At 42.8% G+C, this 12054-nt stretch overlaps 1 protein-coding gene across 1 annotated transcript in view; it reads left to right on the plus strand.

Moving 5' to 3' along the window:
- Positions 1-6479: 6479 nt before the first annotated feature.
- The window catches only part of TINAGL1 (tubulointerstitial nephritis antigen like 1), a 37135-nt gene continuing 31560 nt past the window's right edge, over positions 6480-12054 (plus strand). The window contains exon 1 of the mRNA XM_033957066.1: positions 6480-6765. The gene's annotated coding sequence lies outside the window, so the exon portion shown is untranslated. The remainder of the gene's footprint in view (positions 6766-12054) is intronic.

A 12054-nucleotide genomic window follows, 5' to 3' on the forward strand; every position in this document is an offset into this window, starting at 1 on the left:
GATAAGTAAACTTGGTGTGGCTTATCCAGGAGTGAGGGGGGGGGGGGGGGGTTTATGGTATTTCTCAGTTATATGGAGAGAGATCCCATAGAGTTGGTAGCTCCAGATTTTCCAAACAAGGTGATCCAGTCCTGTGTTTACTCCAATGCATGGAAAGACTTGTAGTTAAAGCTTCTGATTTTAGGGATTTAACTGATAAAACAGCAACCACAGCCATCCCCATTTTTTCAAAGGCCTCATCTCCCAGATGTTCCTGTGTTCTCTCACTGGTTTTGTTCCCCCCCCCCCCCCCCCCATGAAGAAATACTTTGAACTTACGCTGTGGTGCGTCAAACTACGATCTCTTGTTTTGGACTAAACTTTCCTCTGAAAAAGTGATATTCTGTTTTAGAAATGTTTTCTTGTGATGTCATTGTGTTTTATTTTAATTATTGTAAAAGCATGGAGTCTTGATGAGGTGGTCTACGACAGCCAAATAAATGGATTAGCACATAATCATCAATAAGATCATAAAAATAGTTTTACTGGGTCAGACCAATGGGACCATCAAGCCCAGTAGCCCATCCTCACGGTGACCAATCGAAGTCACTAGGACCTGTCCAAAACCTCGGCTGTCTCTTCTTCAAGTTGAAAAGCCAAAGTCTTTTAAACCTTTCCTCACAGGGAAGTCGTCCCATCCTTTTATCATTTTTGCTGCCGTTCTCTGTACCTTTTCTAATTTTTGAGATGCGGTAACTGCAGAGACAAGGCCATTTACCACTCCATGGGGCTATAGATGGCCTTGTCCCCGTATTCGCAGTGAGCACTTTCTTTTGGTGGGTTACTCACGACTACCTGCGGGTAACAGCCACTGTGTCATTCTCTGGATGAAGCCAACAGTTGAGGTCAGACTTTTGGAAAATCTAACTCAATGGATTGCGTTGGTCTTATTCCAAGAAAAGTGTTTGTATATTATCACAGTTCATGTTTTAAACAGGGATGACACAAGATTGTTCCATATTTCACCTTAGCCAGAAGTGGTTATCATACAATGGATGTTGGAGCTGTTTTGAGTTCAACCTTTATGTATGTATGTATGTATATATATATATATATATACTATATATAGCACATATCTCTAGATCAAATAAGAAAAAATCAAATATATCAAATACCAAAACTGAAACATGAAATATTTGATATATGATATATATGTTTGATTTTTTGGTATTTGATATATATCTACAGTACAGTATTTGATATTGATGGGGATAATACCTTCTTGGATGTAGGGTTCACTAATTTTTGATGGAGATATGAAATGGTTACGTTTCAAATGTAATATCCTTTTTTCATTTTGACAAATGACTTGAAAAATAATTATTGAAAGGTGATGGTAAAACTGAAATGTCAATCAGTTTTCTTTTTGTAGTCTTGTGGGCATTTTTAGTGGAATTTTCATAGGATAAGGTATGGAAGAGTCTTATATCGAGCCACGGGATCTGAGACTCCAGAGTTGCGAATGGGGAAAGGTAGGCATTAGAAGTCAACAGTCCATGAAGCCCAGTATCCTGTTTCTAACAGTGGCCGCTCCAAAAGATGTTATGTGGATTTCCCCAAGTCTACTTGAATAATGATTTATGGCCATTTCCTCCAGGAACTTGTCCAAATCTTTTTATAACCCAACTCTGCTAATTGCTTTTTTCCACATCTTCCGGCAATGAATTCCAGAGATAATTATTCATTGAATGAAAAAACTGTTTTGTCTTATTTGTTTTACATATTCTACTTAGTAACTTCATTTTTCTATTTCTCGGAAGAGTAAACAATTGATTTATGTTTCGCCCCGATTTCATGGCCCCCAACCAGCCTCTTTCTCCTGTTCTCATATGAGAGTTGTTACATCTCCTTTGTTATTTTTGTCAGTTGTCTCTATACCTTTTTGAGTTCTACTATATCTTTTCTGAAATGTGGTGCGGCAGAAAAGGCATTTCAATGATTTTCTTGGGTTCTTTTGCTTTCCCTTCCTTTCCTAACATTCTGTTTGCTTTTTCACAGGGCGGAAGATTTCATATTGTCCACAGTGACACCTAGATCCTTTTATTGGGTGGTAATTCCTAATGTGGAACCTTGCATCATGATCTGGATTTCTCTTCCCGATGTTCATCACTTTGCACTTAGCCGCATTATTTGTCAGTTGCCGTTTGGAAGCCCAGTCTCCCAAAGTCCACTGATTTAACAACATTGACTGCTCACCTTCCTCCATTGAGGACATTGACCATTAACCAGTTTCCTCGACTTTTACGTTTTCTTCTGGAAAGTGCCTTGAATATTCTGGAACTCTACTCTCTAGTAGTCTAAACGAGGCCTCCTTTTTCCTGTCGGACCATTCCTCTCCCTATGCATCGTGGCATCCTTCAGGCTTTCACCACAGGAAGTGAGGGTGTCTGTTCTTCCCCTCCTCCCAAGGGTTTGCTCACAACCATTAGCAAGGCAGCTCGGTGTCGAATGATCCAAAATGTCTGGCTGTGCCTACAAGCCCTTCTTGGTCTGAATGGTCACCCTCTCCCCAGCCCATGATTCATGCCCATGAAGTTCTGCTGACTGGGACAGGGCCCCCTCATTTCACCTTTGACCTTCAGCGGAGTCTGCAGTGAGAGCGGCTTTTGTCACTATGAAAGCCTTTCTCTGCTCACATGCCCTCTCTGTTCAATGTGTGTCTTGCATTGTGGTGGCTGAGTCAGTGCCCAGGACTCTTGTGACATGGATGACAGCTGTCCTGCTTATCAGCTTCCCCAGTCACTCGAGTGCGGTTTCCTGTAACAGTTCATGACATCTGATGATATTAAGGAAATGAAGTGCAGGCACCGCTGGAAGGGGGATCTGGTGGGGTCTCCTTTGTTGATCCTGTGTCAACAGACCCTTAGTTATTAATTCATTCAATTTTCTATACCATTCTCCCAAGGGAGCGCAGAATGGTTTACATGAATTTATTCAAGTACTCAAACATTTTTCTCTGTCTGTCCTGGCGGGCTCACAATCTGTCTAATGCACCTGGGGCAATGGGGGGATTAAGTGACTTGCCCAGGGTCACAAATCCCCCTCCCCTTCCCCCAGAATACTTGCAGAATACAAGAAAGGGCTTTGGCTCACTGGTAGAGCTGCTGCCTCCGCACCCAGAGGTTGTGAGATCAAATCCTGGTGCTGCTCCTTGTGACCTTGGACAAGTCACTTAATCCCCCAGTGCCCACCACTTTTCCTTTCTTAAATTGAAAGTGGTCCTTTGAAGTCCTTGGAAGATTTCTGAGTAAGACTCACTGGGCATTACTAGGGAGAAGAATATTGGGGCCCACTGCTCATCAGGGTCGGCCAAGGATATATAGTGCCCTAGGCAAACCTTCACCCACCTACTCATCCCCCTTTGAGTCTAGCATCTCTCCTTTCCACCCCATACCATTTCTAGCACCCCCCCCCCCCGTGTTCAGCATCTCCCCTTTCCCTTTCTGATGCCACCACCACCACCTTACCTCCACTCTCCAAAATGTGTGTTCTAGCTCTGCAGCACCATATTCCTCTAAATTAAACGTCTTGTCAGAGGGGGCAAGATTTGGTTGGCCCTGAGTACATGTAGGTACACAAAGGCCCATTACTGCTGTCTTGCTTCTGCCACACCCTAGGCAGAGACCTAGTTCACCTGATCACAACTTTTGTTATAACTGAGAGTCTGATCATCCCATACTAGATGTAGTAAGCACTTTGTTGGAAATGTCATAATGCCACATTTCCCTTCTAGCCCTAGTTATCACCAAACTAGACTACTGTAACTTCCTTCTGGTTGACCTTTCCAAAACCCAAATCAACAGACTCCAACCTGTGCAAAACACTGTCATTAGACTCTGACAGGACACAGACAACTTTTAACACAGTTACAATAGCTGAAAAAAGAAAATTAGTGAACAGACTATCCAGAATGGGATGCCAACTTGATTTATAGTATATCCACCCTACCTATATACCGATATAACAGAAAAAGTACTCGATTGGCTAGCTAAGCTGGTAATTGGCAAAATATTACTCACACCTGTTCCAAAAGGAGGAAACCCAGACCTATCTCAGGCTCAAGCTATAGGCCGGTATCAAGCCTATCTTTCATAGCAAAATTGATAAGAATTTGCAGTTTCCCTTCCAACTAAAAGACTACATTACACACAGGGACCTATTGTTACCTTCTCAACACGGTTTTAGAAATATACCCAGTACAGAGGCATGTCAGGTAGATCTGGTCTCTAGGGTGAGTTCAGCACTAAGGATGGGTAAACAAATGCTACTAATGCAATTCAATATATCTGCAGCATTTGATAAGCTAAATCATAACTAGACTATCTGAACTAGGAATTTTGGGATTGGTCCTAAAATGGTTCCGCGGTTTCCTGAAAAACAAACGATACAGAGTACTTATTGGGATCCTAGTCTGACTACTGGTCACCAGCATGGGGTGTTCCACAAGGATTGCCTATCCCACATCTTCATGACCAGCCTAAACTCAACTGAGCTGAGACCTAAAGCGTGGCTTTTCTCCTACTAATTCTTTTAGACTTAAACCTAGCAAGTATGACCGTCAAACTATCCAGAGCATTAGCCAGAACACAAGAATGAAATTAAAAAACAAAACTAGGAGATATGGTTAGGACAATATAAAAAACAAACAAAAGGAATAGACCCCGAAATATCCACAAAGAAGAAAATCTAGAGAAAACCAAAAAAACTCTGTGGAGTGACGATGTTCCTAAATGGACTTTATTTGAAAGTATCAAAGTTCCAAAGGTCCACTGAAATCATCCAGATAAAATAATTCCATCCACATAAAAATAAATCATCCACATAAGAGCCTTAAAGGACCTAGTCCGCTAGGGATACAGGACCCAACACGGTCCGTGTTTCGACAAAAAAGTCTTCTTCAGGGGTCCCTGGGGGTCCTATAAAGGTGAGAACGTGGGAAACAATTGTGGTGAGCCGGAAGTGAGACACTGCTTGTGTTTGCAACATTGTAGAGCTCAGACTGTGATGTCATAATGCCTCATTCCACCAATGCCTAAGCTCTGTCCTCATCTGCACCAGCCTCAAACACTTTAAAATCCTAAGTAGCAAAAAACAAAAGGAATTGACCCCAAAATATCCACAAAGAAGAAAATCAAAAAAACTCTGTGGAGTGACGATGTTCCTAAATGGACTTTATTTGAAAGTATCAAAGTTCCAAAGATCCACTGAAATCATCCAGATAAAATAATTCCATCCACATAAAAATAAATCATCCACATAAGAGCCTTAAAGGACCTAGTCCGCTAGGGATACAGGACCCAACACGGTCCGTGTTTCGACAAAAAAGTCTTCTTCAGGGGTCCCTGGGGGTCCTATAAAGGTGAGAACGTGGGAAACAATTGTGAGGTGAGCCGGAAGTGAGACACTGCTTGTGTTTGCAACATTGTAGAGCTCAGACTGTGATGTCATAATGCCTCATTCCACCAATGCCTAAGCTCTGTCCTCATCTGCACCAGCCTCAAACACTTTAAAATCCTAAGTAGCAAAAAACAAAAGGAATTGACCCCAAAATATCCACAAAGAAGAAAATCCAGAGAAAATCAAAAAAACTCTGTGGAGTGACGATGTTCCTAAATGGACTTTATTTGAAAGTGTCAAAGTTGCAAAGGTACACTGAAATCATCCACATAAAATAATTCCATCCACATAAAAGTAAATCATCCACATAAGAGCCTTAAAGGACCTAGTCCACTAGGGATACAGGACCCAACACGGTCCGCGTTTTGACAAAAAGTCTTCTTCAGGGGTCCCTGGTGGTCCTATAAAGGTGAGTACGTGGGAAACAATTGTGAGGTGAGCCGGAAGTGAGACACTGCTTGCATTTGCAACGGACAATATATACACTTAATTCCATCAACTATCAAGACTGCTAACTACTTTTAATCACCCTTGAGGATGAGTTCCATTCCCTCCGCAGCTCCTTGAGACTCTTCATTGCCACAGGTCCAAAATACGTGTAAACCCCACAGAAAAAAACGGAATACAAGTTGCACCCACTTTACTTGGGACCCTGGTTGGCCACTGGGCTCGATGGACCTTTGCTCTGTCCCAGTACAATTCTTATATTCTCATGTGAGCCAAGTATAGGACAATGGAGCCATTGTGACGTCACTGCTGAGGTTGGCTCTGAGGCATTGGTGGAATGAGGCATTATGACGTCACAATCCCAGCTCTGGAATGTTGCTACTCTTTCGGTTCCTGCCTGGTACTTGGGACCCTGGGCTTGATGGACCTTTAGTCGGTCCCAGTAGGGCAACTCTTATGCCTCGTTCTCCAGTACTCTTTTCACTTTGGGGTTAATTTCCCTTCCTCTTCTAGGATTTAAAAAAAGGGGGAAAGGACTGGCTGGGATTCCCTTCTGAAATCGAGCTGCATCCTTCGCCTGTGCCAGTAGCAGCCCTGGAATTTTGCAAAGGAAACTCCCGAGTTCGCTTTGAAAATTGTCTTGCGCGCAGACCCGCGTCTCCGGCTCTTACTTTAGCGAGCCATGTACAAAGTGTCGCTTCGACTTCTGCTTCCGACTTTCGGGGCTGCGCTGCACAGGAAAGCCAGTTAATTATTGCTGAGGGGTGGGTGCAAGACGGTATATAAGGAGCGTCTGCAAGTGGCCAGCCCCAGTCAGACGGAGGCAGATCGCCACCAGGACCTGGACGTTTGCCCGCATCCTGTGCCACCGTCTCTAGCCAGGTATAGTTTCTTGGGGCTGCCCCGGGTGGGGTGGGTGGAAATGGAGCGCCCTGACATGTTGAATCAGGCTCCGGGGCAGGAATGCTGCTGCTCCACCTCTGCTCACACTTTTCCTCCCTGCTCATTCCATTTTTTTTTTTTTTTCTTTTTCTCTTTTCTCTATCCCCTAAATTCTCTTTTTTACTTACCCCACTTTTTCAATCTTTGCCTACCTTTATCTCCTCTATTCCACTCTTTTTTTCCTATCATTTTTTCCTTTTCAACTGATTCGTTTTAACTTATCTAACCAACCGCTTTAATTAAAGCGATCCTACCTAATATGTGTTTCCCTACCCCCACTATTTCCCTTTCTTCTCCAGAATATGTAACTTTCCCTCCCCTTCCCCTCATATCCTCACTTTCATGTTAGTCAATTATGTCTTTAATGTTTACTCACCACATTTTATATTTTAAATATTATCTTTCCTTTTCTTTTTATAAATTGTACTGTGAACCGGCCAGATACTTGGTGATGGTCGGTATATTAAAAAGTTAATAAACTTGAAACTTGAAACATTAAATTCTACAGACCCTGACCCCTTTTGAATAAGATCCCGTGGGGTGGGGGCGTTTAGGGGCTCGTCTTTTAGAAACTCTTCCACAGGGCTCAGCTGTGAAGTGGAGGAATAATTGCAAGCAAAATTTGTGGGAAAAGATCAGAGACTGAGGGCTCCTTTTACAAAGGCACGTTAGGGCCCTAACGCGTGGAATAGCGCGCTCCTTTTTCGGCTAGTTAATCCGGTGCGTGCGCTAAAAACGCCAGCCTACCTTCGTAAAAGGAGCCCTGAGTTTAGGGATCCCCCAAAGGTCCACCACAGAAAGAGAGGGAGAGTCTTTGTGAACTGTTCTGTAATGGACGCCTGAGAAAGATTGGGACCTAAGGTTCGGTGCCTCTGGCTTGTCACTTCCACTCACTGGCATAATACTAAACTAAACTAAACTAAACCTTAGGTTTATATACCGCATCATCTCCACAATTGTAGAGCTCGGCACGGTTTACAGGAGTTGAGAGAGAAAGGAACTCCATGAAGGTTAAAGGGTATAGAGAAAGGGTATAGAGAAAGGATGATTGGGGGGCTTACGATGCCAAAGATGGGGTAAGTATTACATTTTTGAAAACAGCCAGGTTTTCAGATGTTTGCGGAAGAGTTGGAGAGAGCTCAGGGTCCGGAGGGGGGGGGGAGGTAAGGTTGTTCCAGAGCTCTCCAAAGTAGGTGATTTTATCCGGAAGAATTGTGCGGAAATGCACGAATTGGAGTAATTTTCCAATGAGAATCCGCATTTCATATGCATTAATTAAAATTGTGTTCAAAATACTGTATATTGATATTCCATATTATGTTCTTAACAAATCACCCTTCCGAAAATGATGACTATGGGAAATGTTCTCCTCCTTTTTTTTTTTTTTTTTTACAAATATTGATTGTAATTATTGTGGGGAGAGATGACCTCAAGTGCTCGCGGCTGTCCGATTTTAGAACTGGTCTTCTCAGAACAGACCCTTGTGAGCTATCATTAGTCTCTTAGATCCCCCTACTCTATCAATATCTTTCTTTTTTTCTGTGTTTTGACAGTAATACTAATCATCTTAATCGTTCCAATCAGAATGCAGCCTTCAATGTACTTAGCTTTATATCCAAATGCACTGCTGGTGTTTTCGGCTCCCGGCTTTAGTGACCGGAAAAGTAACCAGCTGGCTATGTTGAATGGTAAATTGCTCAACGGAGCGTCCCTGTTTCACTCGATTAAGAGCTTCCTCGGGAGATCTTCAATAATCACATTAGACTTTGAGAAGGTCTCCCTCAACGATGACTCAGCCGCGGGACCTTCATTCTCTCCCAATTTTTTGAAGGGTGATTTGTTACAGACACAGTATTTGAAGTATAAGACAGGAAGGGGTAAAACGCAGACCTCATGGACCTGACGGACCTCGCGGATCTAAACCCGCATGTCCTTAAAAATCTCAGGTCCGTGCCACTTGTAGTTAGTTTCTGGCTCTGACAGACCTCGGTGACAATTTAGCGCTGCATAGGGAAGGAAAAGTATTGGGATCCGTCAGCGCTAAAATGTCACCGAGGTCTGTCAGAGCCAGAGACTAGTGCTGGAGCGGCTCTAAAACGAATCCTTTAAACTGGTTTCCTGCAGCCCCAGTAAATTTAAAAATCTGAGGTCCGCGGCTCTGACAGACCTCGATGACATTGTAGCGCTGACGGATCCTAATACTTTTCCCTCCCTATGCTGAGACGGATCCGTCAGCGCTAAATTGCCATCGAGGTCTGTCAGAGCCAGAAACTAACTACAAGCAGCACGGACCTGAGATTTTTAAGGACAAACGGGTTTAGATCCGTGAGGTCCGCGTTTTACCCCTTTCCGTATAAGACTATTAATATTATTCCCAACTTTATTTAATGCTGAATCATAATTATATACTTTGCGGTATTTCTTCGCACTTGTTCGGCCTCGATTGACAGTGTCAATTTGCGGCGTTGTAGGTAGATAATCTTTAAATTGAATCTAGAAGTTCGTTACTAGTCGTTACGGTTAATTGTCCATAAGAATACTTGCAGTGGTGCAGTGTAATTTGCGATGAAAATATGAGAATTTGCTGGTAGTGTCCGTCGTCATTTGTATATAATAACTTAATCTCACACTCTGTAATTAGTTTATAAAATTTTCTGCTTTCAATAAAACTAATATGTTTAGAGTTATTTATCTTGCAATGTGGCCCTTGTGGAGTTTGGAGACCCCTGCGATACAATACAATAAGGCGATTTCTAGACCGCATAACCAATGCGAGGGGTGGTCTTTGTAAAGGGCTCAGGCACCCCCCTAGTCACGTGCGTGCCTCTTTCATTTCTCCTGCCCGCCTCTCTCTGACATCACTTCCAGGCCGCACACCTAGGAAGTGACATCGGAGGGATAGCCGGCATGATGCAGGCAGCAGGTTTCTGCTGTTACTCTCGCCTGGAAAATTAAAAAAGTACAGGGAAGGGGCGGGGGTGGGGGAGGGGTGCCACCACCTCTCACTACGCCACTGATCACCCTTAGGTGCCCATTATCGAATCTAAAACCTAGGCCAGGGTTTTAAAGGTGCCTAAGCTCCTGCCTAGCAGTGCCTAAGTCTTTCTCCATCCCGAAATACACCTAGGCCATGCTATACGTGCCTACGAGGACAGGCACCTCTCACCCAATTAAATTTACCCCCTTTTACAAACCACGCAAGGGGTTTCTAGAGCCAGCTGCTGTGCTGAATACTCTACGCTGCTCCGACATTCATAGGAACACTATGCGCATCGGAGCATTTACACGCTAAAAAACCTCAAGCGTAGCTTGATAAAGGGGGCCCTAAGTTAGGAATTGACTAATTAATCCCCTCCCCCTTTCACAAAGCCACGCTAGCAGCTGCCACTGCGGTAACTGCCCCAAAGCCAGTGGTCTCAAACGTGCGGCCACATGCGGCCTGCCAGGTACCCTTTCTGGAAATGTCAATCGCTCCTCCTAAACTTACTTGCTCCACTTCATCACTGACACTGAAACCGTGGATTGAAGACAAAGTTTTATTTTATTTTTCTTTCCAGCTTATGATTTATCTTTAATCTTATCTATTGTTTTGCCTTTTGTCTTTGTTTTGTTCTATTTCTATCATTTAAATTTCTCCAGAATTCTACTGTTCAACGGCTCCCCCTTCTGCTTCTATTCCTTTCTCTCCTCTCTTCTACCTTCCAAAGTATTTAGATCAATGCTGTCTTGTTAAAATGTTTATTTTATTTTTATTTTTCCTCTAACTCTACTTTTCACTTCTCTATTACCCTCCAGGTACTTTAGTTAGATTGTGAGCCTTCGGGACAGTAAGGGAATTTTTCAAGTACCTTTCTTATTTCTAATCTTAATGTATATTTTCTGTAAACCGCTTAGAACCTAACGGATGTAGCGGTATATAAGAAATAAATTACATTACATTACATTACATTACATATTTTGAGGCCCTCAGTATGTTTATCATATAATCACAAAAGTAAAATAAAACAGTTTCTCGATGGTACGGCTCTTTAGCTATAAGTGACAATATTATTATTAAGATTTATAACTTATAAAGAGTTTTACCTCATGCAAAATTGTCATTTCTTTAATAAAACATTAACTAGTTTTTCTGAGGCCCTCCAAGTACCGACAAATCCAAAATGTGGCCCTGCCAAGGGTTTAAGTTTGAGACCACTGCCCAAAGCCCATAGGGATTTTAAGGGCTTCGGGGCTTTTGCCGCATGGCAGCTGCTAGCGTGGCTTTGTAAAAGAGAGGGTGTGTTAGGCACCTAACTTTCGGAGCCATTTATAGACTATTTTCTCAGAAAGGTTTCTGGAGCCCAAAACAGTACCGGAATTCAAGATAGTCTGGCAAATGCACAGATGGTCTTCAGCCAAGGGGAAAATGAGAGCTGAAATGTTAGTATAGACCAGGAAATGAATTAGGCAGAGTCCAGCTGGGCCTTGCAATTCTTATCTGTCCCCAGCTAAAACCTGAAATACAAGAAAAATCCAACAAGTCTGCAGTAATTGTCAAACAGCAGAAATGATGTACAAAGAGCCAAGACTTTATTGAAATCAATAGACAATTTTCCAAAGAAGATGGTTTGAGACCTGGACCCGACACGGTTCGTGTTTCGAAAAACACTTCTTCCTCACGGGTGCTCGATGTGTCAAAAACTCAGTTTCCGAGAACCATTTCATGATTTCAAGTACAACTGGATAGAAGTAGTTTCTTAAAAAGCATCAGTTTGGGGTCCTGTAGTGATCGGCACTGAAATGAAAGCTAAAATCTGAAACAGATTCGAGTCTCTGGTATATACGGTAAAGATACATAGCGCCCTTTTTTGCAAGTATCAACCCTCAAAGAGCTTATGGAGACCACCACTGGTGGGATGGTTTGATCTTTTTCCTTCCCCAGTCATCTTTATTCCTTGGTCTTCATTTACCAGCTGAAATTGGACTGATGACTTTGGCTGTCTACCTGACAAAAATCCCAGTGCAGGATTTGAACTTAGAGTGTGGGTGTGGTAGGCAAGTGACGTAGCAGCTGCACCACAAGGACTCATTCTAGACGCTCTAGATAATGTGGCTTACATAAGAAGGGATCTAGAAACGCTTCAAGAATGGTCCAGAATTTGGCTAAAAATAAAGGTCATGCATTTGAGCTACAAAAACCAGAGGGAACGATTCATAGTAACATAGTAGATGATGGCAGATAAAGACCCG

This window comes from Geotrypetes seraphini, chromosome 8, assembly GCF_902459505.1.
Source record: "Geotrypetes seraphini chromosome 8, aGeoSer1.1, whole genome shotgun sequence".
NCBI lineage: Eukaryota > Metazoa > Chordata > Amphibia > Gymnophiona > Dermophiidae > Geotrypetes > Geotrypetes seraphini.